Source organism: Ambystoma mexicanum, chromosome 10 (assembly GCF_040938575.1).
Source record: "Ambystoma mexicanum isolate Mex_15411 chromosome 10, UKY_AmexF1_1, whole genome shotgun sequence".
Lineage (NCBI taxonomy): Eukaryota > Metazoa > Chordata > Amphibia > Caudata > Ambystomatidae > Ambystoma > Ambystoma mexicanum.
Window position 1 is genome coordinate 1,645,345,717 of NC_090932.1, and position 21,899 is coordinate 1,645,367,615.

The 21,899-nt window shown below is 50.6% G+C and overlaps 1 protein-coding gene across 1 annotated transcript in view; it reads left to right on the forward strand.

Annotated features, from left to right (window-relative positions):
* Window positions 1-21,899, forward strand: part of PPIL2 (peptidylprolyl isomerase like 2) — a 737,332-nt gene that overhangs the window by 450,424 nt on the left and 265,009 nt on the right. The window lies entirely within an intron of this gene.

Here is a 21,899-nt window from a genome sequence, read left to right on the forward strand (position 1 = left end):
AAGGACGAAGGCCATCCTGGGCAAGGTGCAACGGCTGTAGACCATGGACGTGGCCAGGGTGAGGTCCATCAAGTCCCTTCTCGGCATGATGTTCTCGTGGATCTATCTCGTGCGCCTGTGCAGGCTGTGGATGCCTCCACTGCAAGAGTTCCTCGACACCCATTGGATGTAAGCGGTGGGCGGCTTCGAAGACAGGATCTCACTCGACGAGACCTTCCGCCAAGCGATCCGGTGGTGGGGCACCCGCGCGCATCTCACGGCGGGTATGGACTTCCAGACCCCGGCACATCAGAAGACAGTGACGACGGATGCCTCCCTGGAGGGATGGGGAGCGCACACCGGAGATCTCCACGCAAGAGGCCTTTGGCTCCAGGAGGAGAGGTCACTACACATCAATGTGCTGGAGCTCCGGGCCGTGTTCTGGGCCCTCAGGTCGTTCTTTCTGTCCCTCTAGGGCTTGGTGGTGAGGATCATCACCGACAACACCACCACGATTTTCTACAGGGAGGCACCAGATCCCCAGCCCTATCCAAGGAGGCCCAGGATCTGTGGCACTGGGCCGTCGCCCAAGGGATGTTTCTTTTACCCTTCCACCTGGCAGGAATATAGAACACCATTTCCGATTCAGGGAGATGCGCTTGTGCCACGAGTGGGAGCTGCGACAGGATCAAGTGGATCTGCTATTCCAACGATGGGGCAATCCCTAGATCGACTCATTTGCGACGGCGACGAACACCAAGTGCCAGATGTTCGCCAGCAGGTTTCCCCAGCCGGGGCGCATGGGTGATGCCTTCTCATTCCCCTGGGACGGCCTGTTCCTCTATGCGTTCCTGCCGTTGCTGCTGCGACTCAATAACCAACTCAGACTGTCCCGGTGCAGGATGATCCTTGTCGCACCGGCGTGCCTGAGACAGATCTGGTTCCCGGACCTTCTGGACATGTCAGCGTCCCCCCCCCAGTCAAACTGAAGATGGACGCGGATCTCCTCTCCAGAGAAGGAGGCGCCATCCTCCACCACAACCCGGGGTCGCTGAACTTGCAGGCCTGCCTCCTGCAGCACTAGAGTTTGGAGGGTACGATATCCCGGCGGACTGCAAGGAGGTGCATGCAAAGGCCAGGGAGTTCTCAACTCTCAAGTGCTATGGACACGAATGGAAGAGGTTTTCTGTCTGGTGCCGGGCACAGAAGATAAACCCTCTGCGGATCACGGCCCCTCAAGTGCTGCCGTACTTGCTATCGCTGGCCAAGGCGGGCCTGGCCCATTCCTCTATCAAGATCCACCTGGCGGCTATCTCCCGCTACACCAGAACTCTGGGATGCTCAGCCCTGTGGTCCCATCGCCTGGTGAAGGAGTTCATGAAGGGACTGTTCCGATCGTTTCCGCCGGTGAAGGCTTCAGCCCCGGGGTGGGAGCTCAACGTGGTGCTGACCAGGCTCATGGGCCCACCATTAGTGCCTCTGCATTCGGCACCGTTGAAGTTCCTGTCGTGGAAAACAGCAGTTCTTGTGGCCATCACCTCCGCACGACGAGTGGGAGAGATCCTGGCCCTCTCCTTCAAGCCCCCATACCTGACTTTCCATGAGACGAGGGTGGTGCTGAGTCCGCACCCCTCCTTCGACTAGAGCGATCGCTGCTACCACGGCGTTCCTATCTGGTGTGCCCCTGCTGGACATCTGCAGGGCAGCTACGTGGAGGTTGACGCACACCTTCACGAGATTGTACTGCATCGACCGGGATTCCAGGGAGGAGGCCAGAGTCGGCCAGGCAGTGCTGCGCAACCTGTTCACCTGAAGGTGGGCCTGGTGAGGAGGTAAGAGATGCTTAATGTTGAGTTGATGAAATGCTTAATGTTGAGCCTTGCCACCTCCCGTGGTGCACTGCTATCTATTCTTTTATTCATGAGCATGTGAATCTATGCCAGACCGCATGCTGCAGAAGGAACAAGTTACTTACCTTTAACTGTTGTTCTCCAGCATGGGTCTGGCATGGATTCACATGCGAACCCTCCCTCCTACCACACTGCGGCTCTTCACTTGGTCCTACTGCCACATTACGTGCTATCAAATCCGAAGATGGCTGCCAGAGGAGGGGCTTAGGTAGAGGGCTGTCATTGGCTGGGGCAGTATTACCCAGAGACCAGTCATTGGTTATTACAAGAAAGACAGTTCAGAAACTGAAACTGATTTTCTTTTTTACCGAGGATTCCCACCCTGACGACGGGAATATTCATGAGCATGTGAATCCATGCCAGACCCATGCTGGAGAACAACAGTTACAGGTAAGTAACTTGTTCCCTCCCTTCCATCGGTCCCAGAGGATACTGGGAGAGCTCAGATTGTGATGGCAGAATGTGCTGCGATGAGTCCTGCAGAGTCATCACTGATTCCCAGCCTAATGTCCCCTCCCATGTGGTCAGGGGAATGCAGCCGCTTCCTGTCCCTGCGGGTGGCATTCTAAAGGTGGATCACATGGGGTGAGATGGCTGTCAAGGGAGAGGTGTGACGCCACAAGGAGAGGAACGGTATACTTCTCTTTATTGTGGAGAGGATCCTTTAATTCTGGAGTATCTAATGGCTTGCTGCCAGCATTCAAAACCATCTGATTTTAAAACTCTGAAAAACACGCTGATTAAACATAACCCTATTCAATCATCATGTATACGTGGCAAACCTAGAACATGTGAAACATCTGAGGTTTATGGTGATTGTAATTTTATTTCAACTGTTCAACCATTAATATAAAATCCTTTGAAACTTCACTGGACTCGAGTCCCAGCAAGCCTCAAGTACTGTGATCAGGAAGAGGAGCAAGGAGTTCATTTGGAGGAAATGCGACCATAAGAATACCATGCAGTCTAGGTGTCATGAATCTAATCAGCTGCGCAGGACCTTTTTTTTATTTTAAACTTTGTTTGACTTCTTACAACAGTAACATTAGTCAACTAGAACACAGAAAACCCCCAACCGAAATGGCACAGTAATTCAACGGTGGCCTCCCTTCGTACATCTCGATCATTTATACATTACATCTGATCATCTCGTACAGTCATTACTCAAAACCACAGGAGATTTCGACACTGACGGTGAGTTGCTGCTTCCGTCCCTCACTTTCCCCTTTTATAAGTTAGTGTTTCCCAACAGTCTGTAAAGCTATGTCCTCACCAGGGGCAGTGTCTATACGACCCTAGGTGGCGCCTGGGCTTTTAAAATCCCCAGCCCAGATAATCTCCCCAGGCGATGTCCTCTCTAGTTGGCGGCTAACCCACCCCAGGGCCTCCGTTAAGTTTTGATTGGGACCATAATAGATTCTCGGAGTGAATATTAGGCCATGTATAATTCCTTGCATCAGTAGGCCTCTCTCCTCCTGGTCCTTGGCCAGTGAGGTCAGGCGAAACCCAACGGAGCTCTGCATCAGAATACACACCCCGCTGGAGTATGAGGAGCAGGATGAGAAGTAAGCATGACATTCCCAGTTCCACCCAAATTTCGATTCCCCTCCTGCAACCCCAACCCGCCAGTTACCCTCCTGACCCTCACATAATACCACTCATACACTCAGGCTTGAGGGCTAGCCAGGACCCAGACATCCGGGCAGCCATTTGCAAAGGATCACCCAGTCTGTCAATATGTATTGTACCTCAGCGATCGATGTCCTGTGCTGCATGCTCTAAAGGGAATTCCCACCCTTGCTCATTGTTCCCTCTGCAGCATTGTGCTATGGGCAGCGACTCCAGGGATGAATTGGCCTCCTCGGAGTGCATAAGAGGAGTACTCGGCCATTGTGCTCCACTCTAAGTTTAGCAGGAATGAGCATAGCATTTTGTATGTCTCTCTCTGAGCCTCTTCTTGACGTTGATAAATGTTTCCCCGGACGACGGCAGTTTGTCTGGCGAAAGACGAACCAAGGCATCACGATACACCAGGGACCCCTTCTCTCTGGCTTTTCGTAGGGCTAGGTCTCTGTCTCGATAATTCAGTAGTCTGGCAATGATCGGCCTAGCAGGTGCTCCTGGTATTGGTTTTCCCCCCGCTAGGAAAACGCTGGTCTCTCTCTAAGATGAACACTGCTGAGTATTAGTAGGTTCTCCACTATTTACTCCATGTTACGCTGATCTGCCACTTCTGGTGCCCCAATGATCCTCAGATTATTCTGCCAGGAACGAGATTCTAGGACATCCTGTTTGTAATTGACAGATGCCACAGTACTGTGATGAGGCGGTATCAACAGGTCGCAAACTGCCCCCTGTCGGAGCTTCCCACACAGAGCCCGGCCACTCGCTCGTGGGGGTTCCCAGCTTCTTCTCAAATGTGTCTGGTTCCCACAAGGTTCTTCCCCCTCATTCCGGGGCCTTGCATCCCCCTGGGTGTGTGATCCAATATATTGTTTTTGCACCAGTGAGTCCCAGACTCTGCGTGTTGTTGGTGGGGCCCTCTTTACCCACCAAGGTCTCTAATCAACCAACCTCTCACCCCACAGGTGTGTGTGTGTGTGTTGGTACCCTCGTGGGCGCTGCATCCAACCGAAGGACTGCTCGCAGGTCCCAGGGTTTAGCCTGCTCTGCGGTACAGAGAACTTCCCACAGACCCAGTCTGCCACGACCCGCTGCCTCCCCCTGCTGAACAATTCCTCACTGTTCGTCGTGACCGTGCTTGAATCTACCGATGTCTGGAGCTTCCACCCTCACACGGCTTCTATTGGTTCCCTCTTTGATCCGGTTATTAAACACCACAACGGTTTGCTGCCCGTGTGAGTACTGGTGATGGGTTGTACTCCTTATGTTGTTGCTCTTGCCTGCAGTCCGGATCAGGCCATGGTGTCTAGTACTCCCCTGCACGGGTATTCGAAATGTGATGCATGCTCCATGCCCCTCCCGGGCGGCTTGTGAGGTGCTCTTCCGTTCCATGCGGAAGGCTCGGCCACGATCCACGCAGCTACCGCAGTACCACTAGCGTGTGTCAGCCTTGTTGTCTCCCTCAGACACAGTATGCTTCGCCATCCCACTTGTAGGCCACTCCAACACTCCTTGATATCCTCCAGGCATATAAGTAACACAAGCACCGCATATACCAATGTGACCGTGCGGGCTGTTCAGGATATAAGGCCGGATATATTGGGGCTGCTCGGGAGCTCACAGGCCTGCGACCATCTTAATTGGGCTTTCTAGCACCCTCCCAGCTGCGCAGGACCTTTTACATTTCAAAATCATCTGCAGCAAGTAGGACAGGAGGAACGCAGGAGGAGAGGGAAGGAAGGCTGCAGATTGTGCGTGCGAAGCGTGACAAGTGGCAGAAGAAATCCCACATGGGGCTGTGGGGAGAGATGCTCGCCTTAAGCAGGTTGGCAGCATTTGGGACTGGAGGAGAGGAGCTCCAGAGGAAGAAAGGAAGAGGACGGGTTGCAGCGGGGCTGTGTAAACTGTAAGGAGACGCAGTCCTGCAGAGCTGCACAGGTTTTTGCAGCGAAGGACGCAAGAGCCGATGTGGAGACCCAACAAGACTCTGCCTAGAATGGGAAGCTGCCCCCTCGCAAACGCTCTTCAGCAGCCGTACGGTGTACCGGTGAGTAGGTCTAATTGCTTAGGGGCCCCGGGAAACAAGAATATGCTAAAAAGCACTTCGAAGGTAACCAACATAGTAGAAATTAAAGAGAAAGGTGAATGTGGTACAATTCTCCTGATATGAGTTGCCAGTTGGGCGAAACGTGGGACCAGCATTGCCCAAGCCAAAAAACATTGGCAGATTAACAACGGGGGCAAATACGGTACAATTCTCCTAACATAAGAGAAATAAAGAGGCAACATTTGTACAATTCTCCCGACATTAGATCCCAGTTGGGGGAACCTGGAACAAGCATTGCAGAGAGTCAAGAGAGATTAAAAGAAAGGTTAACGGATCGAGCTTCAACAAACCCTCAGACATGGGATGTCAGTTTGAGGGGGATATTGGCACAAGTAACAAATTAAGTCAACAAGAGTGTGCTAGAAAGAAGCACAATTGGGTAATACTTAAGAAAGTGAACGTTGCAGAGAAACCTGTTAGGGGTATCGGGTAGTGAAGCCTTTTTGGAAGGTGATTGGCAGGAGAGTACACCAGGGGATTGAAGTGAACCAAAAGGGGATATGCCTGGCAGGAGAGTAATCCAGGATATCGAGAGTTTTCATTTGAGGAGTTTCCTGGCAGGAGTGTGTACCGGGAAACCCACTTTGAATTGGTGTGTTGAAAAGGGACTTGGTCATATTAAGTTCTTGCGTCCTTTGAACATTTTGTCAACCAGAAACCTTGAAAAGACTTGCCTTTTCCATACTTGATTCTATGTTGTGAAAAAGACATTTGTTTTGCCATCCTGAAAAGTAGTACAGACCTTCCTTTGCCTTATTCCAACCTGCATTGTGGAAAAGACATGTTGTGTTGCCATTCTTAGAGATCTTCTCTTCTCTAGTTAATCTTGTTGAAGGAACATTTGTTTTCTCATCCTGAGTAGAGTATTAGGTAAAAGAGACATTCATTATGCCTTTACGAGACTGGTTTTGACACAGACCATTGGGAATAGTTTACCTGAAACAATGCAGGGCAAGGGAGCCAACCCTTGGATACCAGAGGTGTTTTGGTTGAAGTTACTGGTTTGAGTTATTGCACTTTTCTGTTGAGCTGAACTTTGAAACATTTACCTTGCACATTTTGCTTGCATGTATTAGTGTGAAGGTCAGATTGAATTTGGACACAAGGTCATCTTGCTTTAGTTTTCGTTTCATAGGAAGGGACATTCAAGTTAGGATAAGGAAAGTTAGGCATTTATTTAAACCCTGTTTTGGTAATAAAATGGCTAACATTGAGAATGATGCTTCTTTGTGTCCGCCTCTCGTTTCTGAACCCCCCAGCGTGCTCTTCTGTACATGCTGGAGCTGCAAATCTGACACTGGCATGGCCTTCTCTGGTGAGTGTTAACTAGTGCCACCTTGTAGCTGCAGACCCCTATGTGGAATGGCACTCTTTCCCACATATAGGCCTGAAGAGGCATCTGCCCCTGCAGGCACAAGCTGGCATGTCATGTTAAGCATTTCCGTGTCAGGGGGAGCTTAACTGAGGCGGGAATGCTCGAATGCTCTGCACGATCTTGCCAACATGTGCTTAATGGGGGAGCTAAATCCCCATTCACAAAACCACTATGGACAGAATATCACCTTGGCATGAAGCAAACAAGGCAGGAAGACCAGAATCCTGGATAGCGCAGTATTACTGCGAATGCTGAAATGTCCATGAAGTATGTTTAATACACTCTAGAGCTCCCTAAAATATGACATATTATTTGTACAGTAAGCGGCAAGTAATCTAGTTTATAAAGTCTCTGAGGGGACCGTTTTTCTGTCCAGGTAGGGTACAACTTAAGGTCTACAGTCAACTAGAGCTTTTGCAAAATTGTAAGGTGCTCTTTAGGGGACCACAGAACTTCTATTGGCTCAACCATGGGTTAGTCTCCCATCGTAAATAGCAGGCGAGATGGACTGGCTTCAGATTCTCTTAACCGGCTACTGGTCTTGCTTCAGTGCAGTCCTCCAATGTCAAATATAGGACATTGCATTTAGGATCCTTCTGGTGGTGGAACCAAGTGGAAGGTATCTTGTAGTCTTTTATCTTTTGGCAATTTCTACCTGTAGGTACCCGTTGGACTGGCTTAGCAGAGGCTGTTACGCCAACAGCTGCAGTTACCACTGAGTTTCACTCCATCTCTGGTGGCAGTGAAAGAGCAGCTTTTGGCTTGATTTTCAGTCTCACTTTCATAGAGGGAGTTCTCGAACCGATGGTACCAGAAAAAAACTTCCGGTCAGGATGGTCTTGGATGGCTGCAGTTTCAGGCAGGGCTTTCCCATGTCCAGAATATAAGTTGGTGTTCTCTTGTATGCTTCAGGAATCTCCCCAAGGTACTAGAAGGCAATGGGCAGGTACTCGAAATTCACGGGGAATTGCAGCAGTGGGGAGGGGGAGGTGGGGAGACCAAGGCCTTATGATTTAATCCTTTCAAATGTTCTGGTGGCCACTGCATTCACATTTCATTTTCTAGGTTCCTTCCCAGGCTTTCATTTTCTAGGTTCCTTCCCAGGCTTTCTCTCAAGTGTGGAGTAATTTATGTATCCTATTAGAAATGTGGCTCTTATCTTTATTACTGGTTCGCTTGGCGACTCCTATATAGTTGCTTGGTTTATTTGTTACTACTTATATGTCTAGTGTTACTGGTTGTCTATTGGTCACTTTCTCGTCGCGTCTCATTAGAATATAGCGGCGAAAAGCCAAAACTGCCTAAAAATACAAATTGACAGATCTTCTTAGAGGCAGCCCTTTTGATGACACATGCTTTATAATTTGCCTTTCTCAAATTGTGGCATGTTCCTTTTTATACACAAATTAATGGGTTAAATCCCGATATCTCGGCATCCTAAATCCTCCGTTTGCTTTTCTGTGTTTGCTTTTCCTAGAACCAGGAAAAGTCAACGCAGAGGATTTAGGATGCTGACATATCAGGATTTAACCCATTAAATTGAACTCCAATCAAGTGACAGCAGAAGACCAATGTCTTTGTTGTGAATTGGTGTATAAAGGAACATGCCCGGATTTGAGAAAGGCAAATGCCGAAACATGCCATCAAAATGGCACACACTTAATTACCATTAAATTTTGGTGATGAAGATTTACTTAGCGCTGTCTCTAAGACTGTGTCAATTAATTTATGTATCCCTCATGGCGTATCACAAAACGATGCATAGACCCAGATGGCAAATTAGATGTTTTATTTATAAGCAACATTCCTTGCTTGTCTTGGGGTTCTCTGCTTTAGAATATGTCCCTAGTCTGTTGGGTGGTCCTCCTTCCAACCTTATGGTCTCGCCCTGTCCACATCATCTGGGGGTCTTTCCCTGACCACTTTCTGGGGTTCTTTCTCTCCCAGAACTCTGGTGTTCTTCGCCACCAATCCAATCTCCCATCTCTCTTCTTTTTTTTTTGTTAACAACTTTATTTATTTCGGTTACAGCGTCATGTATGCATTACTTGAGTTAATGTGACTCCCTTTACAGTTAATATGCATGCAGCTTGCCCTTTACCCCCTTCCATTGGTCCCTCCTCTGCCACCTCTTTAGTCTGTGGTGCTCTGCTGGGTTGGAGACCTGTCAGGGCTTTGGGGGCCCAGAAAGTTCGATACCAGGCGGGCAGTCGGTGGAGAGCCCCCTCCTTCGACACTGTGGCTTTCTCCACCACCAGGATCTCCCAGACTTGTATCCACCAGAGGGCCAGAAGGGGACCCTCCTGAGCTTTCCACTTCCGCGCCACTGTAATCTTAGCTGCTAGCAGTAGGTGTGTGAGCAGTTTGGCCGATCGGCCCGTTTTGGGATAGCAGTCCGGGCTAGCCACCCCGAGGAGGACTGCCTTCGAGACCATCCGCAGTTTGCGTTGGGTGATGTCTTCCGCGATCTGCAGGACCTCCCTCCAGAAGGTCTGTACTGCCGGGCATCCCCACCACATGTGGAAGAAGGATCCCTGCTCGCCACAGCGTCTCCAGCAGCTCGGGGCAATGTCAGCGTTGCAATGGTGCAGGCGAACTGGGGAGTAATACCAGCGGTGAAGGAGCTTCAGGGCGCATTCCTTGTTTGTCTGGATGTCAAGTTGATCCTGGACCAGATCTCCACCCATGTCTGGTCCTCTATGGAGTGTCCCAGGTCCGCCTCCCATCCGGACATGTATGGCGGTCTAACCTTTAGCATGTCCTCCTGGAGGAGGCGGTACAGTTTGGTGATCTGACCTCGGCCTGTGCTTTCCTCTGTCGCCTGTTCAAGAGGGTGGAGGTCCCGGGTGGCTCCCCGATGGACCGAGGGCTGCGAGATCCAGTGGCAGAGTTGGATGTATGCGAACCTCTCTTTCTGTCAGCTGAAAGCGGGCTTTGCATTCCTCAAAGATGAGCAGGTTGTTGACCTCGTAGAGTTGGGAGAGGGTTCGGAGGCCTCCTTTGGTCCATCGGCTGAAGCGAGCTGCCTCCATTCCTAGCCTGAAGTCAGGGTTCCAGATGACCGAGGAGAGCGGGCTCTGGTCCCTGGGCACCTTCCTCCTCCGCCGGTCCCATGCCCATGCCTCGAGGGTCGCTTTGGGAGATGATAGCATCTGTGGTCCATGGCTCCGGTGTGGACCCGGGAGATATAGCAGGGAGTGTAGTTGTGGCTGGCATCTGGATTGCTCGATGCGGGACCATTTTGGGGGGCCTCCGGATTCGCCCAGGCCGCAGCGCTTGCTAGTTGGGCCGCCAGGAAATAGTTAATCAGGTTGGGGAGCCCAAAGCCACCTCATTTTGCAGCCCCATTCATGACCCTCATGGGTATCCTGGCTCTGCGTCCCCTCCACATGAATTTCGCTAGCTTCCTCTGTAGTTGTTCCAAGCCTGTTTTTTGGGGGGGGGGACCGGGAGAGCAGAGCATAGGTACAGCAGTCTAGGAAGGAGTTGCTGTGAGGTGTACTCCCAGGTAGGCCGTTGAGGAGGAGCTCCATACTAGCGGGCAGAGTGCCTGGAGGTTGGCTACGAGGGGAGCACCCAGGTTGACGCTCAGTGCCTCTGATTTGGAGTAGTTCACCTGGAATCCAGCCACTCCTTCGAACGCCTCCAGCTCAGTTAGGATAGCAGGCAAGGAGGATTGACAGTTGGTGATTGAGATCATCACGTCGTCGGCGTATAGGGAGATCTTGAATTGTTCGCCGTTTATTTCTAACCCAGTGATGTTCTCATTGGCTCGTGTCCTTTGGGCGAATGGTTCCATGACCAGAGCAAAGATCAGCGGGGAGAGCGGACAGCCTTGTCTCCCACATGAAAGCCGGATCGGGGGTGAGGTCTTCTGATTCAGGCAGAGTGATGTTCTCGGGGCTTTATAATTTGCTAGCACCATTTTCTGGAATATCGGGCCAAACCGGAACGCCTCCATGGTGAGGCGCATGAAGTTCCAGTCCACCCTGTCGAATGCTTTGGTGGCATCCAAAGTCAAGACCGCCAGGCCGCGACGTTCTTGGGTCGGGACTTGGATGAGATTGAGCGATCGACGGATGTTGTCCATGGTGCTTCTCCCTCTGATAAACCCTGCCTGGTCCTGGTCTATGATAGCTGGAAGGATTTGCGCCAACCTGTTCGCCAGTACCTTTGAGCATGCATTATCGTCCACGGTGAGCCGAGATATCGGCCTATACGAAGAGCACTCCTTTGTGTCCTTGCCGGGGTTCAATAGCATTATTGTGGCAGACTCTTGCATAGAGGGCACGATAGTTCCCGAGTCCCGAAAAGAGTTAAATAGCTCTGTCATTGGGTGTAGCAACATGGGGTGAAAGAGTTTGTAGAATTTTGGTGGAAAGCCGTCTGGGCCTGGGGCCCTGGGTTCCAGATTTTTTAGTACTTCTTCCACCTCTTCGGTTGTAATTGAGGCTTCCATGGAAGGTCTGTTCGCTTCTGAGATGTGTGGGAGCCGGGCGTTTGCTATATATTGTTCCTGGACGGTCTGTGGGTGAGGGGCTGAGGTCAGGGTATCAGTTAGTTGGGCTGCCGCCACCTGTAGTTTAGCCCCTTCTCCGTACAGGGTTTTACCTTTCGGGTCCCTCAGTGCGGTGATGTGGTTCCGTCGGCAGGTTTTGGCTAGTTTGTTCACCAGATATTTATTAGCTTTATTGCCATTCGCGTAGTAGCTCTGTTTGGTCCGGAGCAAGGTCTGGGCTGTGTCCTCGACATAGTGGGCTTCCAGCTTCGTACGAGCTAGTCTGACCATCTTGGCCGCTTTGGGCGACCACTTCTTTTTAGGACCGTATCTGCCACCCTCATGTCCTTCTCTAGTTGGTTTCTGTTCATGGTTCGCCTTCTCGTGTATGTCGCAGCCTGAGCTATCAGTTCCCCTCTGATTATGGCCTTCATGGGTTCCCATCTTATTGCTGTAGAGGTGAGGTCGGGGGGGGGGGTTGCTTAAAGTAATTGCTGATCGCCTTGGCTATGGCATCATGCACCGCCATATCATGCAGCATTGGTCAAAGACCCTTGCGGTGAGGAGAATTGGGGCGTGGTCCGACAGTACCATTGCGCTAATTTCCACATCATCTGTGAACTGCAGGAGCTGCAGGCAGGCTAAAATGAGGTCAATTCGAGATGAGGAGCAGTGGACGTGGGAGAAGAAAGAGTAGTCCACGGTGTCCGGGTGAAGGACCCTCCAGGCGTCTACCACGCCTAGTGTCTTGAACAGGTGGCAGAGGCCAAGAGTCAACCTGAAGTCCCTGGAGCACGGGGGCCCGACCTGTCCAGTGAGGGGTTCGGTACCCCATTGAAGTCCCCGCCCAGGACCACCTGTCCTTCGAGGAAGGGGAGAAGAGTGGATTCCAGGGTAGTGTAGAAGGCCGCCTGGCCGTCGTATGGTGCGTAGAACGTGATCAGCGTGTGGAACTGACCATAGATATCCCCCTTAACCGCTACGAATCTGCCATCTGGGCTGCGCAGCGTCTCCTTCTCTTTAAAGGGGATGCCTTTTGCTAACAGAATCGCTGTGCCCCCTTTCTTGCTGGGGCCAGAGGCCAGGTATTGTGCTGGGTATGCTCGGCACCGCAGTCTGGTGAAGTCCTCTACTAAGAGGTGGGTCTCCTGGAGGAACCCCACAGAGGCCTGAAGGTCCTGCAGGCGTCGGAGGATGGACTTAAGTTTTGTGTGAGAGTTCAAGCCCCCGACGTTCAGTGAGATGTAGCGGAGTTTGGTGTGTGCCGGAGGGGAGGCCAGCGGGGCGCCATTAGGACTCAGGTGGGTGGTGGGGGTCGTTAATCCTGTGTTCAGGGACATCCACCGGGGGACCGGTGTTGGCACGACGCAGCTGCAAACGAGTTTTAACTTTGTCCAACTCCGGGCCAACTGGGCCCCAGTAACCAAGGGGGCTGGGGAAGGTCCCAGCCCAACTAAAGGAAAGGAAGGAACAAAGATTAACCAAACTGGCCTGTTAAGTGACTGCCCATCCACTCGGCTGGGGCATTGTGTGGGACGCCTGGGTGCCAAGTGGGCAGGTTCCGGCATGGAGTGCTGAAGGTCGGTTACTAATCGTGTGCAGCGGGAGTTTTCCCTCCTTTTGGAACTTTCATCCAGTGGCTATGCTGGGGCTTCAGTGTTGGGCTGCGTGGTATGTCCGTCAGGGAGGTAGATGTGTCTTCCTCGGGTGTCAAGGGCCCGCATCCCATAATGCTGCCTGCCTCCTCCAGGGCATGGATTACCCTCATTTGGCCCTCAAGTGTGAACTGAAGCGAGGCCGGGTAGAGCCAGTGATATTTCATTTTCCACTCCTACAGAAAGGTTGTTAATGGATGAAGGGCTCTCCGTCATTGGACTGTGGGAGCGGCAAGGTCCTGGAACAGCTGTATGGCGGCTCCCTGGTATGTCAGGTTGTCTTGTGAGCGGCTCGCTGTCATGATCTCCTGCTTCGTCGAGAAAAAATGAACTCTGGTGATTACTTCAGGGCTAGCCGCCGATGGGGTGTTCCTGCGGCCTCGCAGTCCGAGTGCGATCGAGTAGAAGTAGACTTATCGCACTCTGGGAGGAGAGTCTGGAAGAGATCTCTGATGTAGGCAGGGAGGGCCTGGTCCGGGATCGAGGCGGGAACCCCTTTGATACGGATGTTGTTTCTGTGGGTCCTGTTTTCCAGGTCCTCCTGTTTGCGATGCATAGTTTCCACATTGTCCTCTAGAGTCTGGATTTTCTGTTGCAGCTCCGCAATCTGCGCCGAGTGTTCCAGGACTTGGTCTTCTTTGCCCCCGACCCTATGTTCCACCTCCTCATCGCGGTTGTCCAGGCCATCTATCTTGGTTGTGACTTCTGCCATGCAGCTGCAGAATTCCATTTAGATGTCAGTGAAGAGGCCCTGAATATCGTCTTTTGCAGCCCATTGTCCTTGGGTCCTTGTGGGCGAGGCAGGCTGGGTCGGGGGAAGGGGGGTCCGGTTGTTTAGATTTCTCCTTCAGGTGGAGCAAGTTGGCTATATCTGCTGACTTCGGGCCCTTCTGCTTAGACATTTTGGTGTCTGGGTCGCTGTCCACCTGGGTGAGATGGGTCCGCAGGCTATTGTTGGGAGGAGGGGGGGGGGGCAGTTTCAGGTGAGTCCCCCCTTTTTGCTCCAGCTGGGTGTGGATCTTCCCAGGGTGTCTCGGGGGGAGGCCCTGCCTAGAAGATGCCGACTGTCGAGTTATCGCTGGTAGGGGTTCCAGGCCAGCTCTGCAGTCCTCTCCAGCACTCTACAGGCTAGTGCTTGCTGAGGTTCACTGCAGTGGATGGGATATGTACCGCTGTTCTGCCAAACTTGCTTGGGCTGCTGGTTCCTTGCTGTTCTTCAAGCTTCCCTTTTGGTGCAGGGGGACCATTCAGGTGGATCCTTCAGTGTTGCCCGTAGTGGCAGGGGTCCGCTGGCTTCAGATGCGTGGTCGGGATAGTGAGATGGGGCTGGCGCTGTATCCCTGTGGCCCTCTGATGGTGTGCATAGGCGAGGGGGGATGCCCCCAAGGCAGCCCGTTGGGTCCACTGGGGTGGAGGTGCCCTGGGAGGGGGGCGTTAAATTGGGGCAGGTGGAGGTCAGGGGGGGCAGCCAAATTTGCCGATATCCGAATTTGTGGGACTGCCACAGGCCAAGAGGTGTGGTGCTGCACTGGTGATGAGAAGGCCCCAGCTGGGCCTGTGCTGGTGGGCGCGTGGGCTGCAAGCCTCCTTAGGGCTAGCTTGGTGGATCCGCTGGGAGGATCGTGCTGATGGGGGAGTGGGGGAGACACTGCCTGCGGTCCCGTGGCGGAGTGTTAGGGCTGATGGCAGGTGGTTGGGAACAACCCCGCAGCTCCCTGCTGCTCCAGAACTTGGGGCTGCGTGCTACCGTGCCAGTCCCCTGCCGGCGCCGTCCACTGCGGGAGGGAGAAGGTGCTGGGGCCGACTCTCTTCTGATGCTGTGCCTTGAGGGGGAGGGAGTGTTGCCGGGGGCCACCCCCAACGAACAGGTGGAAGGTTTCTCCAGAGCTGGCCCGCGGTGTGGGACAGGCGGGCCCAGGTGCCCCTCACGCAGCTCAGCTGGCCTGACGTCCGCGGGCGGGAGGGCAACCACCTTTCCCGCTTCCAAGGTCCAGCCGTTACGGTCGCCAGCAGCTCCCTTGGCATGAGCTGAGGGCCTCTTTCACCCCCTATGCTCCAGACTCAAGGAGGTTGGAGGAGGCCAAGATCGGGCTGGTGTGGTGGGGGCCTCCTGCCTTTCTGAGGCCCCCGCTTGTGATCCGCTGTTGCCGCACGCCAATGTGCCCCGGTGGTTATGCAGCGCTACCCAGGTCGTTCACCAGGCGGGCTTGCGGTCGCCAGCCGCTGAAAAATCTTCCGGTAGCCGGCAGGTGGGCAGAGGGACAGGGGCTACTTGCTGCTGAGGACGGGAGGGGGGGACAACTGCATCAAGGGCACCTGCGGATGCAGTGCAGGGACCAGTTCCTCCACCCCCGGCCTGGCGCTGTCAGGAGGCCGCCATCTTGGCTCTGAGGACTCGGCCCCGATGCTGTCTGCAAAGTTCCATTTTACGGGGTATCCCTCTCAGATTTCTTTCCACTTTTGAACAGCCTCACCAGGAGAGGTTCCGCCTCCCGCTGGGATGTTTCTGTGCCGGAATCAGAGATGCAGAGCGGACATTTAAAGGCTAAAACCCGGGAATCCCACAGAGCTCCTAACGAGGCGTCCGCATTGCTGGCGCCTCAAGCCACGCCCCCCGCCCTACTCTCTTCTAATGTTGCTCCTCTCTCCCTGTCATCTTTCTTCCAGCCAACTCCAAAGTAATCTCTTCCACACCTTCTGCACACTCCCTTTCTCTGCTCACGCCACACTACCAGCTGTACTCTCTCAACCCTCGCCCCGAGCGTGGGTCTTTGGACTATGCGTTTTAGACTTGTCTATTCAGGACCCTTTGTTTGCGATTGGGCCACGATGACACTGGGTATGTAATTGGTCCGGGTTTCCTTTTTGGTGGTCTTTCCATGTTCTGGTCTCTAGCCCTGACCCGTTCCTTGCTGTGGACAGCTTTGTTTCCCCATGGATGTTGGGTACATGCCAGCCTGCATCCTACTCACTGAGCGGATCTCCTTTAATGGTGCGTTAGAACAGTAAGGTCCTTGTGGCAAGTCCCTGCCAAGCTGACATGTGGGGGTGCGGTAGACTGGATTCTGCCTACATCACAACCAGGTCCTGAATCCTGTGGCAGGTGGTGCCCCAGGGGTCTCCGTAGACACACCATTCTCTAATGCCTAGAGGAAGCTGGGCGCTTCGTCACAGAGGACTCGCGGTAGTTGGATCTGTGACAAATAAGGCAGATAAGAAATTGTTACTAACAGAGAGCTCCACACTAGAAAAACTGGTACACAGAAATTAATTGAAGACCAGGACATTTCTGCCTTGCGAGGTCTGGTACTTTGCTTTGTCTGTGTCTCATAGTCCTAGCCGTTCATGGTACCCACAAACCATTCCCCTTTAGAGGTCTGTCTGGTATGGTATGGGATGGGATGGGATGGGTTCATACACTCGCACGATAAATATCCCCTTATGCTAGCGAAGGAATTGGAGATCAGAAAATGGATTAAGCCTCTAAATGTGTCCAATTGATAGTGAATCAAAGGCAGCCATTGACATTCTCGAGGACCAGGTGCATGACACAGATCACAAAATTCACCTATGCAGTCCTTCATCCTTTTTTATTGTTCTATTGAAATTGACTATCTTTGATAGTCTGGACCACTCACCTTGGTTCCGCAGGTTGATCTTCATAACTCTGCACATCTTCTTCGTCCTAGTATTGATATCATTCTCCATATGCTCAGTCACACTCTTCTTTGTCCCAGTTGAGTAAACGTTTGTCAAGTGTTCAGCTCCTACTCTTCCTCGTCCCAGTACTATGTAACTGGGTGAACGGGCCTACCTTACACAGATACATGGGTAGATGGGGCATTACAGATCCCCGGGGAGGGTAGGAGGTTGATGAAGCTGGGATATTGCCACGGTTATACCGCGTTTCGCCTTGGCTTTTGTCCCTCATCCCACAGTGGGGTATCACTCCCCCATGTGACCCTTCCACGGTGCGCCACCTCAAGTGGGGCTATTGGACTGTGGCTGCACTGCCATGGCCACATGAGGAGGGCTCTCCCCCTGGGAGAAGGGATGACATCCTCTGATTCGTTACAGTAGCCAGGTTGGAGATCAGAGTAGCCCTGATTCTTCTGAATGGGTGTCTGGAATTCACCGCTAATTGTACACCCAGTACATTCCAGGTGGGAAGACTGGGAAGGTTTGAGTGTGGTACCCATGCCTGATTGGTTGGCTGCCAAATGTTCCTATAGTGCAGTGAGTCTGACGGGAAGCTGGAGGTGCATCCAACTCCCATGGGTGCTGTAAAGATTGGAGCGTGTGCACCATGCCGGAATAAATCCCTTGAATGTATCCTGAAGCAGCTGGAAGAGGGACGTAAGCAAGATGGACAAAGGTTCTGCACCTGCACAACATCTACTGCCCCTTCGGCCAGCTCTGCTAAGCTGTTTGTACTCCAGACTGCACTCTGCAAGCCAAGAGGGAACCACGCAGCTGCTGTCTTCACTCGGTAGGCAGGGCTCCTGGTTTGATTGCTAGCATTCTCTGGACCCTGTTCGACCCTCCTTATGTCTGGAATCCTCTCGCTTGCCAAGGACTGGCAGGAAGGATCTGTGACATGCGAATGCCCAAGGCACTGACTTACCTTTTGTTAATACTGCAATCATGGCTACCAAAGTGGCTGCATCATACCCCAACATCTGGTTAGTCTTCACTTCGTTCCAGGGGTGCATTTGAGGGTCCAAGAAAAACTTTTAAAAAAAATAAACCAACAGTGTCCGATCTGTAGATTTATGGGTGCACCTGCACCTCTCCTGCTGAACTGTGACTTTCCCAGCCCATCATCATCTATATTGGTGATGTACCTGCCCCCTTGGTTATCCTCTTTGTGGTCCCCAGAACCAGGCAGAGTACTTCGACACACAGTTTTAAACATTTGGCAATTCTCGTGACTATGCTGAACACCTGTAGTTAACACAGGAATTTGAGTAACGGTATCTACAGAGAAGTCTCCTGGAAGAAAATCAGAGTGTGGGGCTTTGTCTTCTGTTGGAACAGTACACTCTTAACCTCAGACATAGTTACAGGTTTAAGGTAGCATTGTGAGCCTGTTGGTATTCTCATAGTGGCTGTTTCCCAACACAATAGAACAGGTTGAGCTTTTTATGTGTTTTCAGAATGGTTACACCAGGTATCCTAATACACAAGAACTTCTGGGGTTGGAAGAGTCGCTGTTACCAAACTTACGTTTCTTTGCTGACTCATGTAGCTTAAACCAAGCACACTCTGTTGCCTCCTTTCTTTATTTAGTAATAATTTATTATAACCATTGTGTGCTTTGCTAATTCACATGGAAATAGCAGCACTGTTGGGAGTGTCTTGTTTTCTTATTCGCTGTATCTTTTGAATTTAAGCCAGTATGGCAAGTGGCTTTTTTAGAAATAGATGTTGGAGTTTGTTTTCAAATAATCTGTCATGATCGATTGGATTAATGCATAGTTATAAAGTATGGTGGCATCTTCAACTGGTTGTCCCAAAATAGTTTCTGCGAGCTAGAGTCTCTACGAACAGTACTTAGAAAGCAACCTGTGTCTGTTTCCAAATTGCGGGCAATCGACCAGCCCTACCATTGAGGATAATGCTATCAATAAAAGTGGATTCATTGGCTGTCCCCAAATTAAGCATTGGTGGGGCAAAATATAGTTTTCCTGTTTATGACCCTGATCTTATCAATGACCAAAAACATTCCAACAAAGTCTGGAATTAATTGCCAATTCTGTCTAAGTTCTTCTTGTATACATTAAATACATGCTCTTCCCCAGGACTTCATAGTCGCATATAGTATCAATGAGTTACTAGTATTGATTGACTTTACTTTGAGGTACTTCCCTGGCTGCAGACATGTTAACAGACCTTAGATGGATTGGGTGTCTGGTAAGTAGTGGTTAATATGTCAAATGATCTTCTGTTTTGCACATGTCTTCTGGAAGCAACAAATATGATGAGGTGAGACAAATCCCTCCAGTCCAAGTACACTAGTTTATACCAGCCAGCCATGTTGCCATTAAAAATCAATACAGACACATTTACATTATACTGTTGTAAAAGCCTTTGTGCACAGGCTTAAGTGCTTAAAGGAAGATATTTTCAGATTGTTGTATGTTTTAATGTAATTTATGTTAATGGAAAACACATTTATTTTAAAGGATTTTGCTCCTCCGACGTGGAGGAGTAGTAACCTCTAACAAAATCTCTCATAATCCAATGAAGGATTAACATAGTACATATGGCCAGTTGTTTTATCTGCTCCTCTTTGTCTTGGATTCCACTTACGGGTTTTGAACCAAATATATAATATTGTGGAATGTCGGAGTAATACAATTCACGTGCGGCATGATTCTTTTCATTAAAGTGGTATCCCTCTATCTTGAGCCTTTTCTATAGCTAATTGTATGTTATCATTGAAACAAAGATTGTGTTTGTCTTGAAGATGACCTTGAAGTCTTATCATTGTATGTGTAAGGCAACAGCTCTCTCTAGCGATGACAACAGGCGAAGCGAGCAGTCTCTACTGCACATGATTGCATCAGACAAACATACACCTGGCCTTTTATTATATTGTGTTTATGAGGGTGACTGTCGTTGTATTACCTTTTAAAAATATAAAGACTGGTAGTGGGGAGTGTAAGGAAGGCATGGTATCAAACAGTAAGACGCACAAGTGATCTCAATTCAAGGGTGTTTATTGAATTTCAATTGGGTTTTCCTAAATCTAAAGATGGGAGCAAGCTACGACCATCAAATAATAATGCAGTCTTAGTCGAGTCTCTCAAAATAAAGGGGCCTATACTAATGAACCTATTGCCAATCCTTACTTCTAAATACAGATAGTGTGGGAAACAATCTAATGCAAAAGAAAAGTGTTCAAGAAATGATAAGTTGGCCTCCTTTCCCCACGTTTTTAGCATGGGACAAGGTGGCACACTCAAGCTTAGCGCACACTCTGGCTCCTCTAGCACGGGGATGCAATTCAAAACTTCAACATCAGAGCCTTCTGTGCCAAAGTCTCTTTGGCATTCAAATTCTCTTATTTCAGAGGGCCTGAAGCAACACAACACACATTAAAGTTCCTTTCTAGCTAGGATTGCACCTATACAACTTCTCGGGTGATTTACTGTTCAACCTAGGTCCCCCTCCTCTGGGCTCAAACCCACTTTAACACAAAACCTTCAATTGGTCTCCCTCTGCCAGGCTTGGACCAAATGTATTTACTTCATCAAAATTGAAGACTTTCAACTGTGTGCAGGATTTTGCTTGACCCGTCGCAGAAACACTTCGATTCACATTTACTCCTTCTCTTCTTGATATAACCTTTTTCTCACTTTCACTTTTGCCACTTCTCAGCTGGATACCTTAGAGACCTTCGATTGAGCAGCTACACGTTGCTGGACCACTCTGTCAAGGTATTGTAGCTTGCTTTTAAAATGGAATCGCGCATCAGCAGTTCAACTTTACTTGTATCTCTTATCACACACGTTTTAACAATGTTAATTCCAGCGCTCGTCCTACAATGTTGCTGCTTGCACCCTTGGCTTCAACACAGACAGGTCTTGTATCGGTCTCCCCAGCTCACAGCTGTGTTACCTTTACTGACACTGTTTTGTTCCTGGAGCCAAGAAAGGTACCACAGCAGCTGATGCATCTCCCTGCCTTGATTACTGATGCGGGAGGGCCCCGTGTATCTCTGACACACAATGCAGGATTCTTCAGCCGGGTTTCCTGATCTTACGCTTTCTATTCTCAAGGTTCCTAGAAAGTAATGGTTCCTTGTCGAAAAAGTCAAGGGAACTTCCCTCCTTGCGATCCCCTTCTGTTTTGCAGTCTTCCTTCTCTTGTTCTGCTGCCATATCGAAACTGCTGTTTCCTTGTGTGCTTTGCCTCGCTCCGAGTGTGCTCTCGTACTTCGCCTTTTATTTGCGTGGGGAAGCTTAATGAAAGTCGGGTGTGTGTGATTTACGGTAATTGCCTGACCTCACCTGCCCATTGTATTGGGACACGTTGAGCATACTGCTCAGGTCTAAGTCTATTTTCTCTCATAGCGGGCTGTACGTGTGAAAGTGTTTGTGTTGTAAAAGGGGGGCAGGGTAGAGATCCTAAATATCCTACCTGATAGCATGGGGTAAAGGTGTTATAGGGAAGGAGATACCGCGTGTCACCATCCGGCCTCCCACTCCCCGAAGACCCCTCATCCAGGTGATCCTCCCTCACTAGTCCAACCCCAGGAACTGGCTCCAGAAATGATGTCCATGTCCTGGCCACCTGGATGATAGATCCCCGGGGACTAGCGGGGGAGAACCCATCAAGTTTCTCACAATAATCACCCACTGGTTTTCTCCCTCACCCATCCCGTTTCAGCTAATAATTCACTGCTGTAGCATTACAAATGGGGCAATTATCATGGCGCAAGTGTGCAGATTTCCTAGCGCAAAATAAGGGATAATACCTATATGGCACAGGATTGCATTTCCCATGGTCTCCAGAAGCAACATAACACATTTGTGTTTTTTGGGCAAATCGGTTTTTATTTCCTTGAGTGTAAGCATTTAAATGGCTAGGCCAGTTGAACAGAGGCAGTCTACCAACAGTTTTAGCAAAACCCATTGCACATTCGAAGGTCTTCGATTCGGATATCAAAAGGGATCTGAGCCCGAACGAGGGGGCATCCATGGTCCAAGCCCGAGCGAGGGAGATTAAATTGTGAACATTGTAGAAA